At 42.6% G+C, this 13,386-nt stretch overlaps 1 long non-coding RNA gene and 1 pseudogene across 2 annotated transcripts in view; both read right to left on the reverse strand.

Moving 5' to 3' along the window:
- Positions 1 to 955: 955 nt before the first annotated feature.
- The window catches only part of LOC308071031 (ankyrin repeat domain-containing protein 26-like), a 39,493-nt pseudogene continuing 27,062 nt past the window's right edge, over positions 956 to 13,386 (reverse strand). Inside the window, exons 3-9 of the transcript in view lie at positions 8,718 to 9,689; positions 6,697 to 6,831; positions 5,516 to 5,628; positions 4,969 to 5,098; positions 2,832 to 3,113; positions 1,917 to 2,152; positions 956 to 1,160 (exon numbers count right to left, since the gene is read on the reverse strand). The product of the transcript in view is annotated as an ankyrin repeat domain-containing protein 26-like (transcript). The remainder of the gene's footprint in view (positions 1,161 to 1,916; positions 2,153 to 2,831; positions 3,114 to 4,968; positions 5,099 to 5,515; positions 5,629 to 6,696; positions 6,832 to 8,717; positions 9,690 to 13,386) is intronic.
- LOC308070839 lies at positions 10,493 to 12,029 on the reverse strand. The gene is made up of 2 exons (XR_013930880.1): positions 11,488 to 12,029; positions 10,493 to 11,033 (listed from the first exon to the last, which is right to left on the reverse strand). It is a non-coding gene; the product is annotated as an uncharacterized lncRNA (long non-coding RNA).

A 13,386-nucleotide genomic window follows, 5' to 3' on the forward strand; every position in this document is an offset into this window, starting at 1 on the left:
ACAACGACTGACATCTGTTTCCAAGTCTCATGATATCACGTTTACCATTCTGTGAGGGATGTGCTATCATGCTGACTGCTAATTACAGGGCACATTTTGACCAGAGGTATTGCAGAGGTTGCAGCTTTTGTACAAAATCAGAAAGCTCTGTAGACTTCCTGAGGAGCAGTTACATATAACACCACATAGCAGGACCCACAAAAATCAAATGCCTCCTATGCACAGCATACGTCCCACACTCAAGTGAGAAGTTACGTGTCCTGTTCATACCATCCTAGTTTTGAAGCATCCCTTTGTTGGTATTGTACTAAAACAAGTTCTGGTGAAGAAACTGCTAGCATGAACATCAGTGAAGGAGGAAAAGGTGTCTCAAACAAAGATGTCTGATGGGATTTTGCACTCATCATAAAGTTAGCTGTTTTAAAAAAGGTCATCCACAGAATGGCTTGGGTTGGAAGGGACCTTAAAGATCATCCAGTTCCACCCCCCCTGCCATGGGCAGGGACACCTTCCACTAGACCGGGTTGCTCCAAGCCCCACCCAGCCTGGCCTTGAGCACTGCCAGGGATGGGGCATCGGCACTAAATTTTACTGAAGAGCTTCTTTGGCAGCTTCCTATGCCACAGTATTCTTCATCACAGTTTCTCTTGCAAAAGAGAACTTGCAAAAAAAACCTGTTATGCAGTTCATCATTTAGAACTCAGTATTTTTTGGTCTTTGAGCGCTTCTGGAAATTTTATAACCCTAATGACCAGAAGTCTTCATTTCTACCACCTAGTTGTATACTGGTTTGATGAGCAATTTGGTTTAGCATATTAGAGCATATGGTTTGGAACTAGAAATGGATTCTGACTTTAGACTGAAAAGCACAACCTTGCTTACAGATACTCTTCAACACTAGTTGAGAACAGTATTTAAAAACGCTTACCTTACCATCAAGAAACAGAGTTGAAGCCTATGTGGCTAACGTATTCACGGTTGGGGTTAGGAAGCTTCCTCCTAGATTTAGACTTCTATTCAGTGCCAGATCGTTGCTAGTATGTCCCAGTTCAGTTGAATACAGAACTGGACCACTGACAGCGCTGCTTGCAATTAAAGGTTTGCTTCTATGGCACTCCTGAAGGAGCTTAGCATTGGCTTCTGCTCGTCTCTCATTAGCTCTGAAACATTCAGAAGCATACAAAGAATTATCTTTGGTAATAACACCTCCGCAAAGTTACCCTCCAGGTCTTTGACTATTATTTGACTTCTCAAAGTGGAAGGGATTAAGAGAGTCCAAAAAAAACGTCCATAATTTGATCTGAGTTTTTTTGAAGAGCCTATTTCTAGGTAGCCACACTACCTGCAAGAAGCAGCAAGTTAACCAATACCTTGGACTTCTCAGCATTAAGGCCTCAAAGCAGTCTGTGCACACCGTGTGTTTACATAGCTCTTCCTGAAAGGTACATCACCTGCATAAGAACTCTGGGCTACCCTTCCTTTCCCAAAGAAAGCTGAAACCTATGACATGCGGCTAAAATGGAAGCCAAAAGATTTTTGTTGTTCTTCTTCACAGCACCAAATGCTGTTCTCTGAAGGGCCTATCCTTATTCAAGCAGTAAAGGACATGACATTATCTTTTCTGCCATACTTAGAGTAAGAAGAGGAGATTAGAGACTGGCAAAAAGGCTGCCTGTTAAAACAAACTCAACTTCAAAAATATCCTATTAATGCCCATGATCGGTGGTGTTACTGCTGGAACACTGAAGAGAAATGAAGATAGTTCCAATGAACAGGGGGGAGCCTTAAGGTACTTTCATCACAAATATGCTATCTTATGCATAATGCTGACCAGATGTAGAAAAGGTATTTAACGAAGAAAACTGCTTGAGGAAGAAGTAGTATCTTATTATCACCCCAAAAATGCATGGACTTACCCTTCTAGTTTATTTCCTAGGCATCTTCCATTTTTAACTTCCTCCAGGTACAGGTCTTTGTACTTTTCCGCTTCTGCCTGTACAGATTCTTTTTGAAAAATACTGTCTCGTTGGGTATTTTTTATCCTGTCCAATTCACGTTCGAGGTCTCCAATTCTGTGTTCTAGCTGGTTTGTCAGCAAAGCATGACGACTGGCTCTGATTTGTTCTAATCTGTCCTGGGAGGCTGCCTGCATCTGAAGTAGATACACACTTTCAACCACCGCAAAGAAAAAGAGAACTCTCCTCGCCAGTCAATTGCGTGCACCCAATTTCAAGGGCCCAGCTCTATTCAGCGAGGCAACTGTGCCTCCTCACTGCCATCAGCGACCAGGGCAGAACCCTGGAACTACCACACTAAATGATTCTTTTCATTCAGAAAGAACCCCCATCTTAGCACTATTACTCATCAAAGCTACTGATGAAGGAACACTATCTCTGTAGGACAGGGCATAGCATTCCTCAAAGAAATCATGGAGATGCCGCACCCCCAGCCCCCACCCTGCAGCTTTGGTGACTTCTTTTCTGAGCGTTGCCCCTTGTGCAATGACTAAGGAAGATGTGTATGCCTGGCTGTGACAACTCTAAGTTGCAATACCCATTCAAGGATAAACAATGAGAACAGACCAGTGGACAGTGATACCCCTCCAAGAACTGCAAAATGAAAACCTACCTTGGCAAGTTTTTGATTCAGGGCCTGCAGGCACACTGCACGCACATGAAAGCATCTTGCCCAACCATATTCCCTTCTCCCACTGCCCTTCAGGAAAAACAGAAGTACAGCGTAACACATGGAATCAGGCACCACCCCCCGCCCCTATAAAATGACAACCAAAACAGAAGTCTATAACAGACACACATAAGAAATTAACTTACCTGCAAAATCAGATTGACTTCTTGCAGTTTTTGTCTTATTTCTTGTTCAGCTCACTCTTCCACCTCTCTTTTGTATTGTTCTATTTGGCTGCGATCCACCATGTTAGTCTCCATATGGTGTTTGAGATTAGCCACCTCTTCTTTCAGCTGGCTTTTGCTCTTTTCCAGTTTTTCATGGCTCCCACGCATGGTGGACAACTCCTCTCGCAAATCATGATTTTGTGCTTCTAGCTGCATGCCTTTTTTAGACTCTATCTCCAGCTGCTGGGAAAGTTCATCAACCTGTAGACAGGAAAGGGGAAAAAAACAGGGAACTCAGAGGGATCTAAAATTAGTCAAATCTGTGAAAATTGGTAAAGGAGTTGGCCATCAAGACTATTTATCATCTGCTGATTCAGTGTTAAAACAAAAGTGAAACCAGGCTCTTCTTTTAAAACAAGAACAGCTTTCACATCATTTCTGACAGCATTCCTCAGGTTCCCATCCTTCCTCAGTTCTGCAGTGGGTCACAGACCAAGAGGTACCAAACCAGCGGCATTACACCCGCAGGGCTAGGCTGAAAAGCACTAGGGCTATTCTTCTGCGAGATGTTCATACGATCATAGGAAATCAAACACACCCATACCCAGTTACATCACAGCCACATTCTGGTTTCATCAGAAAAAAACCCATGTATCATGCTTCAGAGGAACTCTCACATGCTGTCACACGGTCAAAGCTTCGTCACAGAACTGACAAGGCAAGAAACGGATACCCTTTCCTTCCATTACGCTAACAGATCTGGAAATAGTGGTTCAGAACACCGCTTTTACAGCACTGGTGGCAGAAGACAGTCTCTTTAGGTCAAAGCTACAGTTTGTTTTCAAAAGATTTCCAGGAAATATCAGAGTTCCCATAGGTCCCAATGGTCAACTACAGCTTCTATCCCCTTCTTTCCCCCTCCAGAAACATCCATCGTCTATACCTATTAACCATAAAACATGATATCCCATCATCTTTTATTTTTAAAAAAGAGGGGGAAACCACCAGAGTCAACACTTGAAAGTCTCTAAAATACGTAGAAACTTTACACTTATTTAAAATTGCCCAAACGTAATTCCATTCCCTGTCATTCAAAATAGCTCTTCCAACAGGAACACAAATATGCTGCTAACCTGTGAACTACAAGTGAGCCACTGTCAAGGCAGTTGACTCGTTCTACAATAATATCTTCTAAAAAGGAGCATAACTTTGAAACACAGCTATCTCAGTAATGAGCGGAGAAGCAGCTAAAAGGTTCCATGCTACCGAACAGCCAGAGCAACCTCAAAAGCATTTGTGGGTCTCCATGACAAGGGAAAGACGGACTGAGTCAGCTACTAGTAAGCAACAAGTTACAGGGTTTTTTCCGCATCACCTCACACTGCATCGTGCCCTGGGAAGCAAAGACACCATTCCGAAAAGCAAACCCCCACCTGCCTCCTGCTCAACTCGTGCCCGAGACAGGCTTCAGGGGGTGACCTTGGGCAAGGCCAACTGCACAGAGTTGTTCCGAGTGATGGTGGCGTTACTCCCCTCTCTTCCGAGAGGGAATGCATCCGTCGGAGCCCGACGATGCTGCCACGGCCTCAAGCTGCAGCCAGGCCTGTGCTGGGCCTTCACTGCTCTCAGCCCTGGCCCTCACCCATGGACGTGACGTCCCAGTAGGACTGCAGACCTGCCCATCCCTATGGACCGGCCTGGTGATCTGCACTCTTGGAGGACTCTGCTTACTGTCCCCAGAACTGTCCCCAGAACTCTTCTGCTCTTCTTGGTGAGGGCCTGTGGGGCTGATCCCTGGCCTGTGTGGTCACAGACCCTGCCAGCCTTGCTGTGGCTCTTGCTTTGCCCTTCCTCTGCAGGACAGCCTACCCCTGATGCGCCCTCGCAGATACTGCTGTGTACGTAACACTTCCATCTTTACCCCTAAGAGCTACATCAGTATTACAGTCGCCTACTACTGTGACCATAGAAGGAACATCAAAAACCAGCCAAATAATTTCAGAAATACAGCCAAGAAAAAAGTAGTCAAAATCAACAACATGAAAAGAAGTATAAAGAAAGAACAAAGGTTACAAAAGAAAAACCACCACAATAACCCAAACAAAATAAAGCTCACCTTTGTTCTTAATCTGCCAATTTCATTGACCATTTTCTTCACTTCTCCCTGCAAATTAAGCTGGGACAGTCCCCCTCTCGCCTCATACACCCTTAGTTCCTTCGTAGCTCTGCTCAGCAGCCTCTTCAACCTGCACAGCAAACTAGTCATGAAAACAATGAAGCAAAAAGAAACAAAACTGGACTTTTTCACATACTCTCATGTAAACAGCACAGACACAGCTTGCTTTATCTTTAATGTACTTGACGCACCAGGAATTACCAGGAAAAAACAGTATTCCTGTGCCACATACACTTGGAGAGTCCAGATTTCACCTGAAAAGAGGAATGAAAGACTCCCTTTTTCCCAGGAGAACTGCAGGGCAACCTGCATCTGCAGTTGTTTTGGCAGCTATTGAAAACCAGGGGCTGGTGTACAGAAGTACCTTGCAAGAACTAACACGAGGCTGGCATCTGCTCACAGTTAGGTACACCTATTTTTACACTAAAGTTTAATAAAACATGACTCCTACGCAGGGATACCTCTTCACCACGCTAAAAAGCCGTACCTCTTACAGTCTTTCTGCAGATCGAGGTTTCTTTTCATTACTTGGGCCAGACGTAGTTCAACTGGGCGTTTCAACTCTACCAGCTTCTTCACTTCCTTTCTTTCACTCTCGCACTTTCAAAAGAGAAAAGAAAGATGTATCACGCACACAGAGCACAGGAAAAATACCTACGTACAGTCTGTGCATCTAGCGCTCTCCACAGAGAAGCTGCTGGACATCTCTATCCGTTAGCCACGTTCCACAGAATGCCATGGGACGGAATTCCCGAGGCTATTCCATCCATCACTTCAGGTTTCACATCAAACAGACCAATATGTAACTACAGAAACAGATGCCCTCGCCTGAAGCAAAGGCCATCCTCTTCTAGACATAACAGGTGGAAAAGATGCTGGAGAACACTTTTGGCAGTGCCTCTGCTCATAGTAGGGATTATGTAGGTATGCACTTCATGGGAGAACATCAATCCATCCAAAGCTTTCATGGGATCTTCCACCAACCAGCAGGCAGGGGCTTGTGGAGGAATCTGATCTTTTGGAGTTCTTCAACATTTTATTCCCCTCGGCCATTACCTCCACCTCTTCTGTGTGGGCATTTACTTAGCCACATGATGGTTTTCCTCCTCTTGGTGTTTTCTCAGCCACACCAGAGGAGAGCTGGCAGCTGTTTTGACTTTGTTCTTCCATTTTCCCTCTACAGAAAAGGAGAAAAGGGGAAGGCTGCCCCTTGGCAACTGGCAGGCGCTGCTTGTTTCCCAAGCACTCGTTCATTTACCCAGCATTCCTTCAGTATGTTTTTCTGCAAGGCTTTTAAGCTCCCGCTACGCTGAAAACATACAGCAGCTCCTCCATACACGCACTGGAAACATAAACCTGCCTAGAAACCAAGGGGTCAGAAGATGACCACACAAAATCCAAGGAAGAACTGGGAACTGTGGCCTTGCTCGATGTGCTCAACTGATAGCAAACCACACTGGGAACTCTTCCCAACAGAGCCACTCCAGAACTTACACAAAGATACCCATCTAGCTTTTATTTGCTTCCTCCGTGACCCCCAAACGATAAGGTACTCGCAGCCTGAATGGCAGGGATAACAGAAAGCAATGATATGTAAGAACCTGACCAGAAGGTGCATGTGGTTCTCCTGGGTATTGCCTCGGTGCCCGGAGAATTTTCTGGGCTCACCTGTTGCAACAGTTCAGCCTTCTCCTCGTCCAGCTGAGCAACGCGCTCTTCAAGGTGGGATCTTGACTTCAAGTGCTCCTCCCACGTGCTGTGCAAGTCCTTGGATGTCAGAGCCAGCATGTTCTGCTTCTGCGTCTGTGAAGGCAACAGTGGCAGAAGAAAAAGTAAGGTGGCCGGAAAAGACAAGAGCGCAGGAGAATGCAGTAACTTACACAGAAACAGGCCTAAGCTCTCCTCCACCCATCCAAGACCTATGGCCAAGGTTGATGTGGAGTGTAAAACACACCTTAGGAACCATAACCAAGAACAGCAGCTGGAGCTGGTGGGAAGAAGGAATACTCTAGAAGCGACAGGATGAGGTTACAACTTTGGGGGATAAGATGACATGCACACACACACACAAAATCACCCTACAGCTTTCCTGCAAAGCTCCTCTGGTTCCCTCTATACTTCAGTTTTCGTAAGAACACTGCAAAAGGTGGTGCAAAAGGACAACATTCGCTCCTACTTTCAACAGCTACACTCAGATTTATTCATATAGTTACAGACATTAAGTACCTTAGTTTTCAACTTTCTTTCCAACTCCTTTTGCAAGCGCAGCTTGTCTCTCTCCAGGTCACTGTGGTAGCGTGTAGTAACTTCAAGTGAAGCTTCTGGCATAGATTGCTTTTTAGGTGCATCAGCAAGCTCCTGCTGCAGTTGTCCAAACATGCCCTAACAAAACAGTTAAATTAGCATGAAGAAAGTTCTAAGAACATGAAATACGCCTTTAACTTATTTTATTATACAATTAGACCTGTCTAGATTGAACCCAAAAGTATGAAATTTTGCCTGCCAGCAGCAGGCATCTGCATGGATGATGACCTCTCGTCATCTTTCTCAGCTGAGAACCTTTGACTATCAGCAGCTGTTCACGAGGATTTCTGTTTCCTAACACATAAAAAAGGCTCAGGTATCGTTCTTCCTTGAACAATACACAGGAACACACTGCAATCAGGTATTTTTTTCCTGACAAAACCCAAAGAAATCTGTTGTGATCTAAGAGCCACAGTTTGACTGCAAATATTACTCTGGTGACTGAAGGCAGGACTTTGTGTTAGATTGTTCTTTCTTCTGTTTCTTCACTATACAAATACAATTAAATGAATACAAATATCTGAAAGCTCCTTTGAGATACACTTTAAGGGTATGTTGAATCACATCCTCTTGTAGTCTTCTTACTCAGCTCGTTTTAGAAGTACTGATAGATTAGGTTTACAAAAATCTGCATAGCTCATATATATATATAGCTATATACATATACACACACTCTCTCACATGATCTTCAAAAGGAACCCATTATTTTGGTAGTAAGAATACAAAGCAAGTCACAGTTTACAATGATTGACAGTACTGCTGGAGTGTGGCTACACGTCATAAAAGGGAAAGCTTAAGGTCACCGTCTGACATGAACTTTGAGGAACAGGTAGGCCCCTCAGAACCCTCAAAACACATACAGAAATCAACAGCTGGACATTACTAATACTCTTCAATCTTGATAGCAGCTTACAGAGAACCTATTTTTTCCCCTCTATAGAAGCTTCATATAAATCTATCCCCAACCACTTCACTTCTCTGTACCTTCATTTCTCAGCCCTCGTGTATTGGATGGTTCCTCCTTTTATACCACTCTCATTCATGTCATCAGTGCAATACTTACATCAACACCATCAAATACTTAAGACTATTCTATAGGGCATAACATGGACTAAGGAAAATAGATGAAAAAAAGTTCTAGAGAAGAATCACCTTTCTTGATCAAAGCTTAGACTTGGATACCTTTTTTCTGTTCTCTGCTTAGATCTGAGGACTAATATCCCCGTTGCCAAAACTTTCCGCAATTCCGAGAGAAACATAACAAACCAGAACAAATCAGTATTCTTTGGTCCCATGCATATAACTTACACCGGATACATTGTAGGAACAAACTAATTTCAAGAATGGACAAACTTTAAATTGTTCTTTCTACGCATATACTTTACCTGTCTTTCTACTACGTCAGTCTCATATTTAAAGACTTGTTCCCTTAAATCAGTGCACTTGGCATTTAAATCCTTGTTTCGCTCTTCTATTAGATAAACTTGCTTTTCTGTATCAGCTCTAAGTTTGCTGAAAATGTCATTAAAACAGTGCTGCACATAATCCACTATTTTTTCTTTCATGATCCTCTTGTTCTGCATCTCTTCCCATTGCTGATGGAGTAAAAAGGTTTTCACTCTGGAGCTGGGCCAATCGCTCCTGCAAGGACTCCTGTTTTATTACAGGTTTGCTTACTGGATCTTTCTCAAGTTGTCAAGCATGATCACATTCCTTTGCCCGACACTGGCCTTGACTTAATTCTTTTTTGCCATTTCTAAAAGCAAAGCTTTTTCTCTGAGCATTTGCTTCAACTGGTGAAGCTCATTTTCTAGCCTATTAGCTTTGCTTTTAGCTTTACACAGCTGCAGAGACAAGCTCTTGTTGGTTTCTTGCACGCCAGAGAGGTCACGATGGAGCTCGACTTGCAAGCAAAGGCATTCATCACGTTCTCTGTGAAATCTTCGTTCAGCATTGCTTTTTGATGACAAATGAAGTTCAAGTTCTTGAACTGCAGCGTTCAGGGAGGAACGAAATGATTCAATTTCTGTCTCTAGTCTGTCTTTGCTTTTGTTTGTCTGCTCAAGTTTGGAAGTCAGCACTGCAGATTCTGTCTTTAGTAAGTCCAGCTCCGTGTTGAACTGAAAAAACATTTGTCTTAACGCTTCCTTGTTCAGTTTAAGTTCCTTTTTGAGAGCTTCATTTTTTTCTTTCAAGGTCTCATTTTCCTTTAAATATTTTCCTTCTTCCTCCTGGTGCCTAAGTCTTACTTGAGTGAGTTCTAGCCTTAGCATAGCAATCTCATCTTGTAGTAACTGATTCTTGTACAACAGATCCTGTTCTCTGTCAGTGCTGGATTCCTGAAGGACAGGGAACATGAATAAAGAGCCAATTGGGAAATGAATCTACAAAAAACCTGCAGCAATAAACTGCATTTTAACATTTCTAGTACTAAAGCATGACTTCAAAGATGAAGTTTCAGGCAATAAGCTACTCTGTGAACCCATGCACATGTACAACGTACGTACACAACGGAAGTGCAACATATCCTTAAAACCTAAATGAACATCCCAAATATACAGTTACGTTTTTTTCCCCCCTTAAACCAGCAACCAAAGCTTTTAAAATGACAGCGCTTTCTTGTATGTGCATGCCTTTATAATACTGCCTTTAAGGTTGAATTAGGTGTGCTACAGATCTGGTAAACACAAGGCCAGAAAGGGTATTTTCCTTCTCAAATGTCTTCTGAACACTTATCCTTTTGTGTTACTGGAAGTTAGCTATAAAACTCAATCACCCCCGGAATGCAATAGTCCTGTATATTTCCTCTTTATTTTATGTATAACTTTTTTCCACTTAAACACATTCACTCTACATTTATTGGGCAGCACAGCCAAGAAAAAAAAGGCTTCCAGGCACTGCACATTCTTTAGGAAATTCAGTAAACTCTTTTCAAGATCTTCCAGGCACTGCACATTCTTTAGGAAATTCAGTAAACTCTTTTCAAGATCTTTTTTAATACAGTGTTTATGATTGCTTTTTCTCCTCCAGTTACTCTAACTCTTACAGAGAGTTGAATTCATTGCTGATATTCGATCATAAAATTTTAGTTATGTGGAGGTGGAAAAGAAAGGCATACTTGAAGTAAGTTCAATAAGGGAATAACTAATTTAAAAAAAAAAAAAAAAAGCAATGGAAACACAAACACTGTCAAACAACTTTCTTCCTGGTCAACCTTGCCATAGGTAGCTAGGTGTTTCACTGCTAGAAAGCCTAAAAAGTGATGACGAAATGTCTGTGAAATGACAAATAACAGATAGGTTAAGAAACGGTGTAAACAGTGTCTTCTATTAGTTTCCTACTTGCACAAGTAATTCAGGTACATACAGGAGTGATGCTGCTTTCCAGAACTTTTAGACATAAGAGAAAACAAGAAAGGTATTTACCCAGATAAGTTACACTGGTAAACAGTAAATAAACCATCAAGAAACAGAAAAAGTTATGTAAGATTTATTATGACTTTAAAACAAACATGGTGAAATTTAATTTATTATTAGAAAAAAAAATCTGCTTACCTCTGATTTTTTTCCTATAGATCTTCTTGTCCCTTCTTCTAGTTCCATTTGTCTCCCAAGGTGGTTGTTCAAAATTCCTTCTTGAAGGGCTCTGGCCCTCTTTTCCTGAGAGAGCTGTCTCTGTGTTTCATCACGTTCCTCTTCAACCTACAGTAATACAATAAAACTGCTTGCATCTGAAGAAAAAACAGAGCTAGCAATACATCTTCCCATTCTCCCTTGCATACTTGAAAACATTTTTGATTCCCCACCGTTATGATAATCCACCTATAAATAAATAAATTTAAATTTTCTTATGAAAATTTAAGAAGGCGAAATACAGGATGTTTTGTAGTAATTCAAAAAAACGTAAGGCTTTGCCTGAAATACAAATGAAACCTCAATTTTGAAAAAGGAAAAAAGGAATAATAAACTGCAAAGCAAAAAAAAAAAAAAAACCAGCCCAATTGTGAACCAACTGTACCCTACTGTTCTCAAAACCTGACAATTGTTATCCAACGCCTCTTCCGTGAACAAAGCGCCTCCTTCTCTAGGCATACTGGAATACAATTGAAAAGAAGCAGAAAATAAGACAAAGACTTTAATTCATTATTTAATATACCTGTTTCAAGAGCTTTCTCAGTGTTCTTAACTCCATTTCTAAATTCCTAGAGTGTAACTCAAGTTTCTGTTTCTCCTCCATCTCTTTACAATATTGATCTTCTTTCCTTCGGAGGTCTTCTCTCATTTTCTCACACAGCACTTCTACTCTGAGCCTCTTTTCTTCTTGTTGTTTCAAAGAACATCTGGGATTTAACGGAGGATTTGAGAAACAAAAGCACTGATATAAAAGTAGATATTCCAACATGATGAACTTGCAGAGACAACTCAAACCATAAAAAATGTTAAATGTTTTCAGAGTTCATATTTTTACTGTACTTTTCAACTTTTTAAAGAATTCTAACTTCATTCCGTTGTGCATGGTATCAGTTGTACAAGATAGAGAAAAAAAACTTTGGGTGATTTATCCGTTATTTGTAAGTTTGTATAGGGAAACACACACCAGTGTGCACACTAGAAAAATAAAATTAAAAAAACCCATCTTCATATTACAGCCATTTTGTTGAAAAAGGAGTTTGTTGTCTCATCAGATCAAAGCATCGTAAACTTACTATGGTTAGTATACATTTTCTTAGTATACTTAGCATTGCCTACATATTACGGATTCAGTGACCAGAAGTAATACTGGTGAATCAGCACGCCACTTACCTATGGCAGACCCGACAATTTTTCAGCAGCCTTCTGTAAGTCTAAAACAACTGCTGCCCACAGGCAGAACAAGCAGCTTCTGTTTACTCAAGAAGGATGTCAGTGTTCAAAACCAGATTCAGAAATGCATGGGGTTTAAGCTGAATACGATTAAAAACAGTTTTAAACCTCAGTTGGATCTACCTCTGGGAGAAACTACAGCAATTTCATTTTGAAGCTGACTTACAAGGAAAGCCTTATGGAAGGTCAGCTTCTTTACCAACTGAAACAATCAGCAATGAGCACTGACATGGTAAAAAACGGTCCATGGTGTGCCCACGGTACCCAAACAAGAAAGCAGCTTTGCGTTTGATCATTATTTTGACTATTTTTTCCCATATACTCACAATAGTGGACAAAAAAAAAAAATTAAAAAAAATCAAGTGTCAACCTAAGGGAAGAACTGCCAATTGAAAGCCTGCTTTAGAAATTCCGCAAAACAAGAATCAACCACCACTAAAATTACTTGAAAGACTGACAGAAACATTTGTATTTGAATGGCGTATATTGCAAGGAGAAAGCTTTACATGTAATTTCTAGTGTAATTTCGCAAAAAGTGTAACTTTTGAAAGTATAAATTTAACGCTGCTTGGAGAATTCACTTAGAATGAAAATACTACTTCTTTATACTTGACAGATGTTTGAGGATTTTGAACACCTGCTGAAGTCAAACCCAGGCCAAGCTGGGACCGGCCTCTCTTCCTCGTACCCCCCTCCCCCGCGCTGGGAGGCCCAACTCCCCCAGGCCCAGCTCCCGCAGCCTCCCCTCACAGGGCTGGTGCTCCTGCCCCCGGGCCAGCCCGGCATCTCCCTGCCGACCTCACACGGACTGGGCAAGATCTCCTGGGCTGGGCGGCCAAACACCGGGCCCCGGGCTCGAGACACAGCTCAGCAAGCCCTGCGGAGGGGTGGGCACTCACTGCCCCCAGGGCCCTGGCACTGCTGCCCTCCATACAGCCCAGGCCGCTGCGGGCCGCCCCAGCTGCCAGCTCACGGTGGCTCCTGCTGAGCTCGCTCTCTGCCTGGGCCGCTCCCCAGCCACGCCGTCCCACCGGGGATCACCACAAGGAGATCTCCCCTCCCAGGCCAGGGCTCTGCAGTTGTCCTTGCTGAACTGCCTACGGTGCCTGCTGGCCACGCCTGTCTGACGTGATGTCAACAGCGATGAGAAACCTCACACCTCCGGGTCTAGCTCAGGAGTGTGGGGAAAGGG

This window comes from Falco punctatus (assembly GCF_963210335.1).
Source record: "Falco punctatus genome assembly, chromosome: 10".
Lineage (NCBI taxonomy): Eukaryota > Metazoa > Chordata > Aves > Falconiformes > Falconidae > Falco > Falco punctatus.